This window comes from Mirounga leonina, unplaced genomic scaffold (genome assembly GCF_011800145.1).
Source record: "Mirounga leonina isolate KUSES-001 unplaced genomic scaffold, KU_Mleo_1.0 Mir_127, whole genome shotgun sequence".
NCBI lineage: Eukaryota > Metazoa > Chordata > Mammalia > Carnivora > Phocidae > Mirounga > Mirounga leonina.
In genome coordinates, this window is record NW_023270316.1 from 48273129 (window position 1) to 48288600 (window position 15472).

General features: G+C 32.6%; 1 pseudogene; it reads left to right on the forward strand.

Annotated features, from left to right (window-relative positions):
• Positions 1 to 13979: 13979 nt before the first annotated feature.
• LOC118009754 lies at positions 13980 to 14101 on the forward strand (annotated as a pseudogene).
• Positions 14102 to 15472: the final 1371 nt, after the last annotated feature.

Consider the following 15472-nt stretch of genomic DNA (forward strand, 5'->3'; position numbering starts at 1 on the left):
TTTTTCTGGATCTCTTTAAAAAATAAAAGTGTGGGGACTCCTGGGTGGCTCAGTTGGTTAAGCATCTGCCTTCGGCTCAGGTCATGATCCCAGGGTCCTGGATCGAGTCCTACATTGGGCTCCTTGTTCTGCAGGGAGCCTGCTTCTCCCTTTGCATTGTGTATGCTCTCTCTCTCTCTCTCCAATAAATAAAATCTTAAAAAACAATCAAATAAAACTGTATACCCTATGAAAGCACAGATTTAAGATAATTTCCCTGAGGAGAATAGCCCTAACCCCAGGCCTACAAGACATTCTGGAGATACAATGTTTTACCTCATAATTTGTTAGAAATTTGACAGAATTAAACATTATTTTTGAAGAATTTTTCTTATATACATTATACTTTTCTATGCAAATAACTTATCAAAAAGAACTATACTTCAAATTAAGCATAGCATGTCACATTGAACCTTTCTTGCAAAAAAATAAACACTTCTGTATCAATATCTATAGATACATTCACAAGACAATACAATGTTAAAATCCACAGATACATTCACAAGACAATATGTTAAAATACAATCCTGCTAGCATAGATTTCTGTTTAAATCACAATGATTCTAAAGTCAACACAATCCAGATTATCTATTAAATCTGTTTTGCATTCAGCGAGCGCCTTTACAATCACTTTGTAAAATGCACTTCAGAAAGAAGGTAAATTTTCCATCAATTAACTACAGATTCTATATGCCTTAAAGATCAAAGGCTTATCTGCACTTATACCTAGACAGAACGTAACAGCTGAAACTTAATATTCTCTCTCCATGTTTAACCAGTGCATATGCATAGCAATGGGAAGTGTCTGAATTCTCTGCACACAATTTTAGTAGCTAAGGTGAATTGGCTCTCCTGTTTTCTGTGGCTCAAATTAATAACTAAGAGAGTTCTTCAAAATACAATATGATTAGTCATCCTTAATCAACTGAATAAATTGATTAATAAGAATCTGCCCAGTGATCACTCTCTAGAGAAGTACATTAATCTATATATACACTTGAGACTTCTACCCAGGGAGAGGTCACTTTATACTGTTGCAAGGCTGCCATGTTAAGTGCATCCCAGGCAGGATAAACATCCATCTTGCTTCATGAAATGATAGTTCAGGTCCCTGGATAACTTAGAAGATTGCAAGCCCAGTATGAGTATGTGAGAGACTTTCAAAATTAAAGCAAAATGAGGAGGCTATCAAATGCTTAACATTTCTTCTTAGTCAGGATGCTAGCTTATACTGAAATGAATTGTTCCTTTTCAAAAGCAGCAGGCTAAGTATATAACAAATAAAATGCATTTTTATTAAATTCTCTTTAAGTATTTTATATTATAAAACAATACTTATAATCTAAAGTACAAAGGTATTTAGGCAGGCAGCCATGTAATATGTCAAAGTTAAGCTACAAAAAAAATTTTTTAAAGAGAAAAAAAATGTTTTACTCTTTAAGTCATCTGTCACAATACAACAATCTTATAAATATGGTGCACTCGAGTTTAAAAGCCGTAAGATTTAAATCAGTTCATATTAAACAATGAGAAAGAAAACATAAATCTTCAACAGGGTACTCAGAAATGTACTAAAACCACAATGTCCTTGGGACAACTCATACTGAAAGACACAGTGCTGTACATCTAAAGTCACAGCCACAGCCACAGCCTGCATATAAGGTAAGTTTTGCACTCATTCTGCACTACACCTCAAGTCCAGCCCTCGTCCCTGCATTTTTAAAATAATCAATTCTATAGGACCTAGAGAAAGTGAAAGCCATATAGCCCCAATTTCTCACTGGACTTTCAGGCAGTCCTCAGGTGTAGTTTCTGCATTTTTGAAGCTGGGAGAGAGAGAGAAGAAAGAAAAGAAGAAAGAGAGAAAGAGAGAAAGAGAGAAAGAGAGAAAGAAAGAAAGAAAGAAAGAAAGAAAGAAAGAAAGAAAGAGAAAGAAAGAAAGAGAGAGAAAGAGAGAAGGAGAGAAAGACAATATTTTTATGATGCTTGTAGCCTGACTTTCAGCAATTTGCTGTTTCCACTCTGAGATGTTACCAATAACACAATTATATATAAACCATCATACCCTAATAGGTGTCATTTTCCCCATTTTCACAAATGAGAAACATGGGATTGAGGTAGAGAACCTTGCTTAGGATGATTCAGGTGGTAAACAACACAAGCATATTCTGCTTTAAAGCTCTTGCACTTATAACTATTACAAGTAGAATTGACCAAAAAATGAGTGTGCTTCACGTGGCATAACTAGATATGACTGTAGTGGGACAGACTATTCCATCATCTGTGTATCTGATGAGGTGTTTTATTTCACATGAACAAAAGACCTGAGTCTTTGTTTCAGAATTCAGATTGGAAGCCAGTTTTATATTCTCTACATTGATGTAATATTTACATTTTAAGAACAGATGAGAAAGCCAAGAGACAGCTTGCAACTACATAAAAGAAAAGAACATAAGATATAACCATGGGAAATGTCCAAATTTGACCATAAAGGTGTCTATCTAAGAATGAAAACCAAGAGATAAAACCATGTGCCACAAAACCAAATTAAGGGAAACCAAAGTGTTAAAGATGCATTAAAGATAGAAAAGGGAACTCCCAGATATCAAAGACAAGGGTGGAGATGATACCAGGCCAAATATGGATTACTCAAGTTGAAACTAGAGAGCAAGTATGGGGTCAAGGAGGGATTCTTTTGGATAACTGAGAGGCAAGAGAAAATATGATAAAATTTGCTATTTGTAGAAAATATCTCAGATAGTAAATGTAATGGAAATAATGGTAAGGAGAGACTTGGGATAGACAGACCTGAAAGAAAACAAACAAACAAAAGATTCCATTCATTCAGGTGACAGATAATGAAGATCTGAAATAAAATAATGTATGTACAGAAGAAAAACTGAGTTTTAAAAGTACTTTAGATTATCCAATGTAAGATTTGGTTTGGGCTTCTACAAATAATCTCATAATTTTAAATTAAGAGACATGGCTCCTGCATCCCACTTTATCCTCCAACATTGATGCAAACACTGACACAATAATGGTTATGCATGTTAGTAGCATAATGACTGGGGAGATTCAGAAATTAACTTACATGGACATGATAATAAAGGTTCTAAAATACAATATATGAGGACAGACATATAGAAGAAAGTGATTCATAAGAGATTAAATTTATGCATGGCTTATTATTACATTCCAAAACTAATTACACACACATACACACACACACACTTTCTCATATGCAAACCTAATATCATTTCTAATAACTGTAAACCAATGGGACCAGAAGAAGACCTAAGAAGAAACAAGTAACATTATAGTAAAGTCCTCATAGTGGAACATAACAAGATTCTGAACTCCTCTGTCTCTTCTTCCAACTTTGGTCGTTGTCACAAATGAAGCAACAATGCTATAAATCTAGTCAAAAGAATATATGAACCAGGCAATTTTAATTATAGTTATATACCTAATATAAATGTATTAGGTATATCAGTTACAACTGTGTGCTAAGGAAATATATAAGAATGTTCAAAGAATTACTATTTATAACAGTCCCAGACTGCAAACTATCCAAATGCCCATCAACAATAGAATGAATAAAAGTGTTATATTCATCTAACAGATGATAGAAGACAATGAGAATGAGTGAAATACAGAAATGTACAACACATTAAATATTCATTTAATTCATTTAATTCATTTAGAAGCTTAATGTTGAGCAAAATAAGTTAGAGATAAAAGAGTACTTACTGTATACAGACACATGATATATATATATATCCAGTTTTATTTATTTGTGTGTGTGTGTGTTTATTTAAAGTACAAGGCAAACAAATGGTTACCTGCAGTGATGTAATAGGTGGAAAGATACCTGATGGAGTTTCTGAGGTGCTGATAAATTTATATATCTTAATATGTGGAGTGGTTTCATGGTAGTTACATTCTATATGGCAATTCATCAAGTAATACTTGTAATTTATACACTTTCCCATATGTATGTTATACACCAATTATATTAATCCACTAGGGCTGCCCTAACAAAACACTGTAGAGTGGGTGTTTCTAAGCACAGCATATGCTTAAAACTTATTTTCTCACAATTATGGAGGCTAGAAGTCCAAGATCAAGGTGTCAGCAGGCTTGGTTTCTCTCTCTTTGCTTACAGAAGGCTGCCTTCTCACTCTGTCCTGCACATTTCCTGTATCTTTTCCTCCTCTTATAAGGACACCAGTCCTATTGGATTAAGACCCCACCCTTGTGATCTCATTTAACCATAATGACCTCCTTAAAGGCCCTAACTCCAAACACAGTCACAATGGGGATTAAGGGCTGAAACATATGGATTTTGGGAGGACACAATTCAATCCACAAATAAAGTAATAAACAGTTCACAAGAATAATAAAAAAATAAACACAGCATCTACAATCTGAAAAGTACCTTATGCAGCAATCATCCTTCTTCACTCTTTTCCTTTGCTATTCTTGTATTCCTTTACAGAAGGCATAACAAACTTTAATATTCCTCTCCCTTCCTCACCCCTATGTCTATATCAATTGTATCATACATTTTTACCTTTAACCAACAGGCCTAGCATCATTGCTCATGTTTTTGATGGAAAGAGCTGAAAATATTTGTCTCCGAAACTTTAGGCAAAACATTAAAAATATAATTATTGCTGGTTCTTTTTGAGGGTAAGACGTTTCCCTTTGTCTGGCCTTGATAAAATAAATCTTCATTAATAAATGTACCAAATCTCCTTTTGTCAAACCACATTGAAATGTAAATCAAATTTGGAGTATAAATTAGGGATACAGCATCATGTTAATGAATGAACTCTAGCTATGAAATTAATTAGTAAGAAATTTAGCTGGCATGAACTGTGTTAAGCCTAAAAATTTTAAAGGTCAAATTAGAAAAAAATTTATAAAGATTAAGATATTTTTAAGATTAAGATTGTTTTTAATGATTAAATATGTTATAATTATAAATTTGTATTATACATAAGACGTGTTTTTACTCTTGATACATAACTTACCAATATTCTACTCTATCCAATTTGTTGTTGAATAATACACAGGAGGCAATGTCTGATCTGGGATTATATAGCTTGTTGTTAGAACTTGGCAAGCGATTTTAGAAATTTTAGATACCCAAGATAACAACTCTGAAGTTGGATGAAGTGGAATCCTTGAATAAAATCAATATAACACCCAAGATTTTCAATACAAATCATATACAATACATTTCAAAAGTACACCAGAAGGAAAGGACTGAAATGCAGAGTAACTAATCCATAGCCCCAGGGGTATATGAACAGCTAGCTTATTTTTCACCACTCATAAGCCTTTGAGTTTAGCTGTTCTGTTTTCTGCATTTAAACATGTGGTGCTTATAACATCCTTAATAATCAAAACTCGATAGCTACCATAAGTATGTGGCCCTAGTTACAGCATACCAAACATGTAAATAATCATATTTAGTATACTCAGCTATTCAAGAGTATAAAATGTTTTGCAAATATGTTGAAAAATAACATTTAAAATGTTTCCATCAATTTTTGACCAAAACAATTCTGCATATATTTTTCTACTAAAATATACTATATTTTACTATACTATATATACTATACTAAAAATATAACAAAGGTGTCACCTGAACATAGCATATGAATATGTGTTATATTTACTATAACCACTCATAAAATGTAAGAAACTCATTTGCTATTTTGCCATATCAGTTTGTTTTTCCAAATTATAACAAACAAGTCAACTTATAAATTCCATTATAAGCACATTGGACATGCTAATATGTATTGAAATAAATTTAAAGCGCTATAAACTAAATTTCACCAGTTCATCTCATAGAGGTGTTTATGATATATATTACTGAATATAATCCTTCAGAAGGCTAAAGTAAATATTTGGTATTACTTTCTTATTTGATTTAATTCAAAATTACTTTCTTACTGATTTAAAATTACTTTCTTATTGATTTAATTTAAAAAAAATTATAGAATGCTTTTTAAAAATCCTTACTCCTTCTAGGTTTGTAAAACTAAACTAATGTAAATATTAATTCAATAAAGTTTTGAGGGGCACTTCCAATACAACTGGAAATGCCATAGCCTCTGTAGTATACAACAGTCAGCCAACTATGGCCAATGGGCCAAATCTGGCCTGTCACCTAATTCTGTAAATAAGGTTAGCCTGGAACACAGACCCACCCATTCATTTACATTTATTTACTATGAGTGCTTTCTCTCTACACTGCCAGAGTTGTGTAGTTGCAACAGAGACTATACAGCCAGCAAAGTAAAACAAAAAACAAAAAAACAAACAAAACAAAACCCATATTTATTTATTTAGTTAGTTAGTTATTTTTACTATCTGCCTATTTACCAGAAAACTTTGCCAAACCTTCACACAGAAGATTAGGATTATGTGTACAAAGATAGTATCTTTATGTGTAACAAAGAAAGAATAGCAATAGAAACTTGCAGGGCTGTTGTGATAATCAGAAGAAGCATTGTGTGAAAGCACCCTAGTGCCAATGTTAGTGCATGTTTAAAGACTCAATAGATATTTATCAAGAAACTGAACTAAAAATTTATCCATGAATATGCACTGGGCACATATTGAATGCAAATCAGTCAGGTACTTATATTAATGCGAAAAGAGTACTTTCTAAATTTCATCTATCATCTTACTTAAAGTATAACAATAAAAAATAAATTTTATGCTGAGTCCACCCTTTTGTTCTGAATAATCTTAGAAATTATAAGATTTTGTTCAGCTTAACAGCTTTAGAATGCTAACAGGGTTGCAGTGATGAATATACGTGATAGGTGAAGTGGTGGGAAGAGGTTGGATCCTGGATATATTTTGAAGGTACAGTCAACAAAATTTCCAGACTAATAGCATGTGGAGTATGAGAGGAGTCGAGAATGAGTTGAACATGCATATATTTCAAAATATATTTTTTTTTCTGAAAAACTAGGAGAATAGAGCTTCTATTGACAAACATGGAAAAACTATGCAGCATAGATTTTAAAGAAAAGGATCAGGACTTTATTTTCAAATATGTTAAGTATTACTGCCTAAGCTATATGTGGGTGATTTTATGTCCCAGAGACTAAACATGCAGAAGCCCAGATGCAAATGATCTAGGATTTCTCAATAGATGTCTGCATAAGTGTACCTGAGTAGGACAGAATAAGGCAGGATGACAGGAAATTATCTCTTTGCCTACACATTAAAAAAAAGTGATGGAAATAAATGGCAAAGCAAAATTGAGCTCATGTGTTAATCTCACGATGCCTCAGTTTCCCATATTGGAACATCAACTAAATTTGAACTATTTCCTGAGGATATCACAATGACAGCAAAATGATTTATATTGGAATAAATTGCTTTTATTAAATATGTAGAGATGAGATGAATATTTCTGAAAATGCATACATAAATTTAAATATATTTTCAAAACAGCAACTATGTAGCATTTCCCACTATTTCACTATGGTGTTATGAAGTCAATTTGATTTCCCAACTGAATGAACATCCTCACACCTTTTTACTCATAAAATGAAGCAGTGAATGGATTGTAATTTATGGCTCCACTGTGTAGTTGTCACCAGGGGAAAGAAAAGAAGTATACATAAAAGTATACATTTTTTATTTCCTTAAAACTTCATCCCAGTCACCTTCAACGAATGTTAAATTCATTCCATGTTACTGTTCCTTGGGCTAAATAGACTGTAGAACTTTTCTTTATTAGTTGCTGCATAAATGACAAAGCAAAACTTCCTCTAAAACAGACAGTTAGATCAATGGAACATAATCAAGAGCCCAGAAATAAGCCCAAACATATATGGTCAACTAATATTTGACAAGGAGCCAAGAAAACTCAGTGGATCAAAGCGTCTGTGATAATTGGATAGTCACATGTAAAAGAATAAAACAAGAACCCTATCTTACTCAACTCACAAAAATTAACTTCAAATGGATTAAAGACTGAAAAAAAGACTTGAAACCATGAAACTCCTAAAAGAAAATTCAGGAATAAAGCTCGACATGGGTTTTGGTAAAATGACTTTTAGGAAATGACACCTGTTGCACAGGCAACTAAATCATAAATAAATATAAGTGGAACTACACCAGAGTAAAAAACCTTCTGTACAGCAAAAGAAACCAGCAACACGGTGAAAAGACAACTTATGGAATGGAAAAAGAAAAAATATTTGCAAGCCATATGTCTGACAAGGGGTTAATATTCAAAATATATAAAGGACTCATACAACTCAATATCAAAAAATCTTAAGTAAACCAATTTTTAAAAATGGCCAAAGAACCTGAATAGACATTTTTCCAAAAAAAAAAAAAAATTAAAAAGAGAGAGAGAGAGAGCTACAAAAGGCCAATAGGTACATGAAAAGATGCTCAACATCACTAGTCATTAGGGAAATACAAATTAAGATCACAGTAAGATGTCACCTCACTCCTGCTGTAATGGCCATCATTAAAAAGACAAATGTTGGCATGGATGTGAAGCAAAGGGAACCCTTGTGCAGTGTTGCTAGGATTATATACTGGTGTAGGCACTATGGAAAATGGTATGGAGGATCTTCAAAAAATTAAAAACAGAACAGCCATATGATCCAGCAATTCCATTTCTGGGCATACATCCAAAGGAAATGAAAACACTAACTCAAAAAGGTATCTGCACTCCCAAGTTCACAGTAGTATTTTTTACAATTCCTGAAACATGGAAACAACTTAAGTGTCCATTGATGAATTAATGGATAAAAAAGTTGTATTATATATACACAATGGAGTATTATTCAGCCATAAAAAAATAAGGAAATCCTACCATCTGCAACAACATGGATGGACCTTGAGAGCATTATGCTAAGCGAAATAAGTCAGACATAAAAAGACAAGTACTATATGATCTCATTTACATGTGGAGATCTTTTAAAAATTTAAATTAAAAAAAAAACAAAAAAGGAGATCAGACTTGCGGTTATCAGAGGCAAAGAATGGGGGGATGAAGGGAGTGGAAGAAGATGGTCAAAAGGTACAAACTTTCAGTTATAAGTACTAGAGATGTGATGTACAACATGATGACTATAGTTAACACTACTATGTATGATATACAGAAAAGTGAAGAGTAAAATGTTGAAGTTAACAAATTTGAAGTTAACAATAATAAATAATAAATTTGTTGAAGTTAACAAATCTATTTACATTATTAATGACAAAAAATAAAACTATCCTTACATAAATTAATCTTAATAGTGTATATTTGTTTTAAAACAGTAAATGTGATGATTACACTGGCATTTTCCTCCAATATAAGCTCTATAAGTAGCCATTATTCATCCTATATCTACTGAGAAAAAAATATATCTATTTCTATATCTATATATCTATATATATATAATACCAGTCAGCAAATAGGAGATGATAATGAATTTTAAAAAGGTCTAGAGAGCATTCTAAATTATGAAATTAAAGGTTTTAGAGTGTGTTTATATTTATATTTATTTCATGTGTAGTAAGTATGTTGAAAAACCTTAGATTGCATCATTTTCATGCCAGAATTATATCATAACTCTAGTAGACATTTTTCCTTAAATTGTTTCAATGATTTTTTGCTTTGGGGACATTCACAGGAGATTTTCCAATCATTGCTACTTACAGCTATCCAAAGCATCAAGTGAAATTTAGCAATATTTTTATTGGCTTTTATTCATTCAACCAATATTCCTTAAATGACTACCATGTCTGAGGTAAGTACCTCAGTGATGAAAAATGTAGTCTTTATTCTTAATGGAGCTTAAGTTCTTATGGAAATTCTTGAGAACAACCAATGATCTCAAATACTGATAAAAGTACATCATGATAAAATATGAAAGGGTGGGAGCCACAGATACTGTAGAAGGGGAGAGTTATGGAAATCTTGAATGATAAAGATATATGATTTATAAGACTGAATATAAACGTAAGTAGCCATTCAGGTTCAAGAGAGAAAATATTCTGAATAGAAGAAACATCATGTCTTTCAAGACCTATAGGACTGCATGCTCATTTGGTTATATCTGTTGACATTGCTTTAGTTTCTTCTTCAACCTTCATTTTAATGCATATCCACAGTTTCACAATAAACATACTTTTAGTTATGATAAAGAAACTATTATGCAGGAAGCATGCATTGTTGTTCATATGTATTATGACATTAAATATTTCAATCTATTATTGATCTTCGGAAAACTCATGAAAGGATGGCACACTGACTTCTAAATTAATTTCCTATCACACTCCCAAAGAGAGTGGTTTCAGCAGCTTGCTTCTTCAAGACAAAGAAGAGTCTCCTTACAGTCTACTGTGATGGGAGTCTTACACAATGCAATGTATTTATAGGAGTGACATCCTATGGTGATAGTTCTATGGTGACAGATACTATGTTCTATTGATTGTTAGCAAGTCAGTTTTCGCCTTCACTCAAGGAGAGAGGATTATAAACTAGTGAATCTTCAGGGTTATACCTTTAGATGTCTTTCCTTTCCTTGTCTTCCTAGTGAACTCACGTTCATTCTTTGCTGGCAAAAAAAAGTTAGCTTTTGTTAAAATATGATCCGTGAATCCATGGCTGTCTCATATTACTTTTCATAGCTTTAAAATGTTTAAATTTTTCATAGGCAAATATTTTTAAAGGTATAAGCAGTATCTGTATTCAGGCAGGGCCTTCTTTTCAGAGTTTTCTTATTTCATCAGATGGGCTTAATCATGCATTTTTTTTCTTCTTTCTATTACTGATAGGTAATATATTTAAAAGAGCATATTTAAAAGACAAAGGAAAAAGACTACTTTTCTTTTGTCTTCATATTCCACATTGTTACATAAAGGATTGGAATTAATTTATACATATATATTCATATATAAAAAATAAATGCACACTTTTATTTCCAGTTGGACATACTGACATAAATTTGTATATTTCCAGTGCTTGTTGAAAGTATTTAAGGCATATTTTTTTCCCTGAACTGAAAAATTTAAGAGAGATTTTCCCTCAGGAGTATAAAAGGATAAAATCCTTTTTATTTGGGTATATAATATTCTTCACTTATTAAAATTCTGTTTAAATGATTTTAAGTAAAAGAAAAACTAAGATTTACTCTTAATTCATTTGTTTTATGCTTTTGTGTGTGTTTGCTTATTAAAAAGCAAAACACCATGAAGCCAGTGTTTCTCAAAATGTGGTGTGTTCCTTAGACTTCGTTAGACCTACAGAATCAGACATCTCATGGTATTGGGCATAGAAACTGGCACTAGAACAATCTCCCAAGTGAGCAATATAAGCAATAATTCGAAGGACATTTTCTGAGACTTCATACATATGCACTGGATAAAATGTATCATATAAACAATAGACTTCTGTTATCACTCTCACTATACTGACAGGAAAAAAAATTTACATTGAAGACTTGGTCAGAAATAAGCGGGAAAGACCTAACTGTTGATACTTTGGTCAATATTTCCAATCAAGTGGGACTCTGCAGTGTATAACTGTCTTAAACTAGACCTTACTTTGTTTGCAATGGCAATAAAAAGAAAATAATTACTATTTACATTGTTTTACTCACATACAAAAATTACTGTGCTTATTGGAATCACTTGCAATATTTTTACTCTTTATAAATAAAATTTAATTACACATAAAGAATAAGTTTAATTATTGCTATAATGTGTATAAACTATATAGACACATACAATGTGCATGATTGACTCATGTATGATCATTCACATCTCTAATTTCAGAAAAGAATTTCACAACCTTTTACACTATGTGTTTTCTACTGTACCTACTATAATCTCTTACATATTGCTGAAAAATTATTTGGGAAGTGACAAATTCTATCTCTTTTAAAGATAAAAACTACAGAAAATTAACCTATTATGACAGGAAAGATTAATTTAAAGGAAGACAATTTATTGAAAATTTCTATTTAGTATTATAGATTTGCATAATAAAATATGCTATTCTAGAAAATACATTCCTATCCACACTACCTAATAATGTTAACTGGGGAAACATTAAAAATCACCATTATTGATACATCTCTGATCTTTAATTGTGGTCATAAATAAGAAATCTGTGAATAAAATAATGCATATATTTCTAAAATGTATATTTCATAATGGGTCTACTAAGGTGGCTTATTCAATGTTTTATTCTTCTCAAAATATGTTGCTATTGTAGTAATATATTCACAAAGTATCTATGATGGAGGTCAACTGTTGAGCAATTTGTAAGCATGCTAAGTTTATCTGAAATCGACCATTTCTGAATTTTAGGTAGAAGAAGCAAGCTGGATGTCAACATAGTAAAAAAAGCAATATAGTTGCACCTGCTATTCAAATTTGGGTTTATTGATCAAAATAGCAATTCTCTTTGTATTCTTTGTGTGCTTGTGTGTGTGTGTGTGTGTGCTGAAAGCTTCTTATTAGAATGACATTTTTGAGTTTGTTGTATAAAAAATAAAACAAGTTTTGCAATAAAAATTTCAACAGACATTTACAATGAAATTTTCACGAATATATTCTATTCCCTGAGAAATCCTATACATTTTTAATACATTTTAAATAAAGGCTAGAAAGTTGGCTTTAATGATACTATTACTCTTATGATATGAAACTTCCTCAAGTGGTGATATTCAGGCAATGGCAAGAAAACCTGTGTTTTTATTGTTAAAACTTAAAATGTCCTATCCTCTCCTTGACAATCTTTCATTTTTCCCCATGATCCATTATCAAAAGGATTGACATTTGTCCCACTGAAGAACCACAAGACCCTAAGCCAACACTTCAGACTTCATTCATTGTATATGCTCTGTGTCAAAGCAGTCATTCCCTCAATATTCCCAACTTTTAGACTCCCTAGGGAGACACAGCAGATCAAGTTCATTTCCAAGTACATGCTCCTCAGGGCTTGGGCAGCTGACTGTCCAGAACAGGCATTGATAGGGAAGACTATCCATAGACAAGACCTCCTATCTTCTTTTTATTTATTTATTTATTTATTTTTTTAAATTTATTTGACAGAGAGAGACACAGCAAGAGAGGGAACACAAGCAGGGGGAGTGGGAGAGGGAGAAGCAGGCTCCCCGCTGAGCAGGGAGCTGGATGCAGGGCTCGATCCCAGGACTCTGGGATCGTGACCCGAGCCGAAGGCAGATGCTTAACGACTGAGCCATCCAGGTGCCGCAAGACCTCCTATCTTCAATTTCTTCAACCAGAGCAGGTTCAAATGTCAGCAGGAGAAATGGAAGCTCTTTAGGCATATACCTAACACTAATCCTTATTACATATTTTCATTAAAACTCCTGATCTTTCTTGGGACACCTGGGTGGCTCAGTCGGTTAAGTGCCTTCAGCTCAGGTCATGATCCCAGGGTCCTGGGATGGAGTCCCGCATTGGCCTCCTTGGTCAGTGGGAGCCTGCTTCTCCCTCTGCCTTCCGATCGTCCCTGCTTGTGCACACACTCGCTCTCTCTCTCTCTCTCTGACAAATAAATACATAAAATCTTTAAAAAAATAAAACTCCTGACCTTTCTTGCTTGGGCAAATAAATTTTTATCATTAGACTAGATAATTTCTTCTGTTATAATCTTTACTTCCCCTTCATTCCTATCATGTTTTGATACTCTTTCACCTTTGAATTCACTTTCATCTGTATTCTATAATTAGTTGTATACATATTTGTCTCTGTTTTTAGATTATAAGCTTCTCTAAAATAGGTGAGCTTCAAATATGATTTACTAAAGTATATAGCTCCTAAATGCTCAGCATGTTTCAAGAATAAATGAATCAATGAACTAACTGAATAATTGTATCATTAACAGATGAATATACTGTCTCACTTTTAAATATTCAGATTAAAGCTTTGCGCAGTGGCAGTATCATAGCCAATGAGGTTTATCCGAGGCGCAATTATTGCTAATTAAATATTCAGATTAAAAAGGGAACCAAAACTAAATTTTCAGACTATCATTTTATGTGATGTTCATATTGACCAAGACAAAAATATATGGATATAATTTTGAAACGCATTATTCATTATCAGGTTATATTTAGAGTAATTCAACAATGTGACAGGTGTTTCCCACTCTCTTCAGATTCCAATTGATTTTTATCAGCTAATGTGACATTCATAAAACAGAACACAATATCAAGGGACAGACCAAGGAGAAAGGAGCAAATGTACCAGAAAAGAAGAATCTTGTTAATTGAACCACATTTCCATCCTTTTATCACATAATTTAATTATAGAGTTGGATTACTTGTTTGGAAACTTTAGTTGCTACATAAGCAAAAATGATTATAATTTATAATCATACAGGCTTTTGTTATTTTCAATAATGATGTACTTCTTTCATGTTTTATCTGGCTTTAAGTATATTCCTTGTGATTGAATCTCTAGTGGTCATAAATATGTGAGATTAATCATTAAAATTACATTTTTTTAGATGTTTGTATATGTAAAATGCCCATTAACATTTAGACAATATTTTATTTCCTGACTAATTTTAAGATGATACAATTTACCAAACTATATGTATGCGTATACCACACACAAACATGCACACACACACAAAGCTATATATGTCACACATATATAAAATGTTTTATCTATTTCAAATATCTAAAACTATAGGTAAATATATTTTTATTTCATAGATAAGTATCTATGTATTTTTAATTAGGTAAAAAACAAATATCTGGGCAAAATATTTATACCACCAAAATGTAGATGGATATACAATGCATATTCAATGTATTTGCAAAATTGGATTTCCTTAGTCTAGTCCATAAAAAAATACCATAAACTGGGTGGCTTAATAAATAACAAACTTCTATTTTGCAAACTTCTGGAGGCTGCAAAGTCCAAGGTTACAGCACCAGCAGATCTGATATCTGGTGAGGGCCTCCATCCTCTTTGATGGCTATTTAAGCTCACATGGTGAAGAGCAAGGGCATTCTTTCAGACCTCTTTTACAAGGACACTAATCACATTTATAAGGGTTCCAGCAACATGACCTCAACCCTCCTAAAGGCCTCACCTCCCCAGGGGTTGGGATTTCAACATATGAATTGGGGGGGGATACAAACATTCAATATAGCACTTGTTAGAGAGAAAATGTATTAAGTCAACATATATTTACTAGGGGTCTCTAATGTTCTTGGTGTTATGCTAGGCACAAATGATGTGACCAGGAAGAAGACAAACATGGTACCTTCCCCAATGTTCTTTACAGTCTGAGAGGTTTCTGTAATCTCAGGACCTCCAATTAATTCAATTATTCAAAAATTATGTAATAAGAATTATGCTAGATGCCAAGAATTCAGCAGGGAACAAGGAAATTAAAATGCTT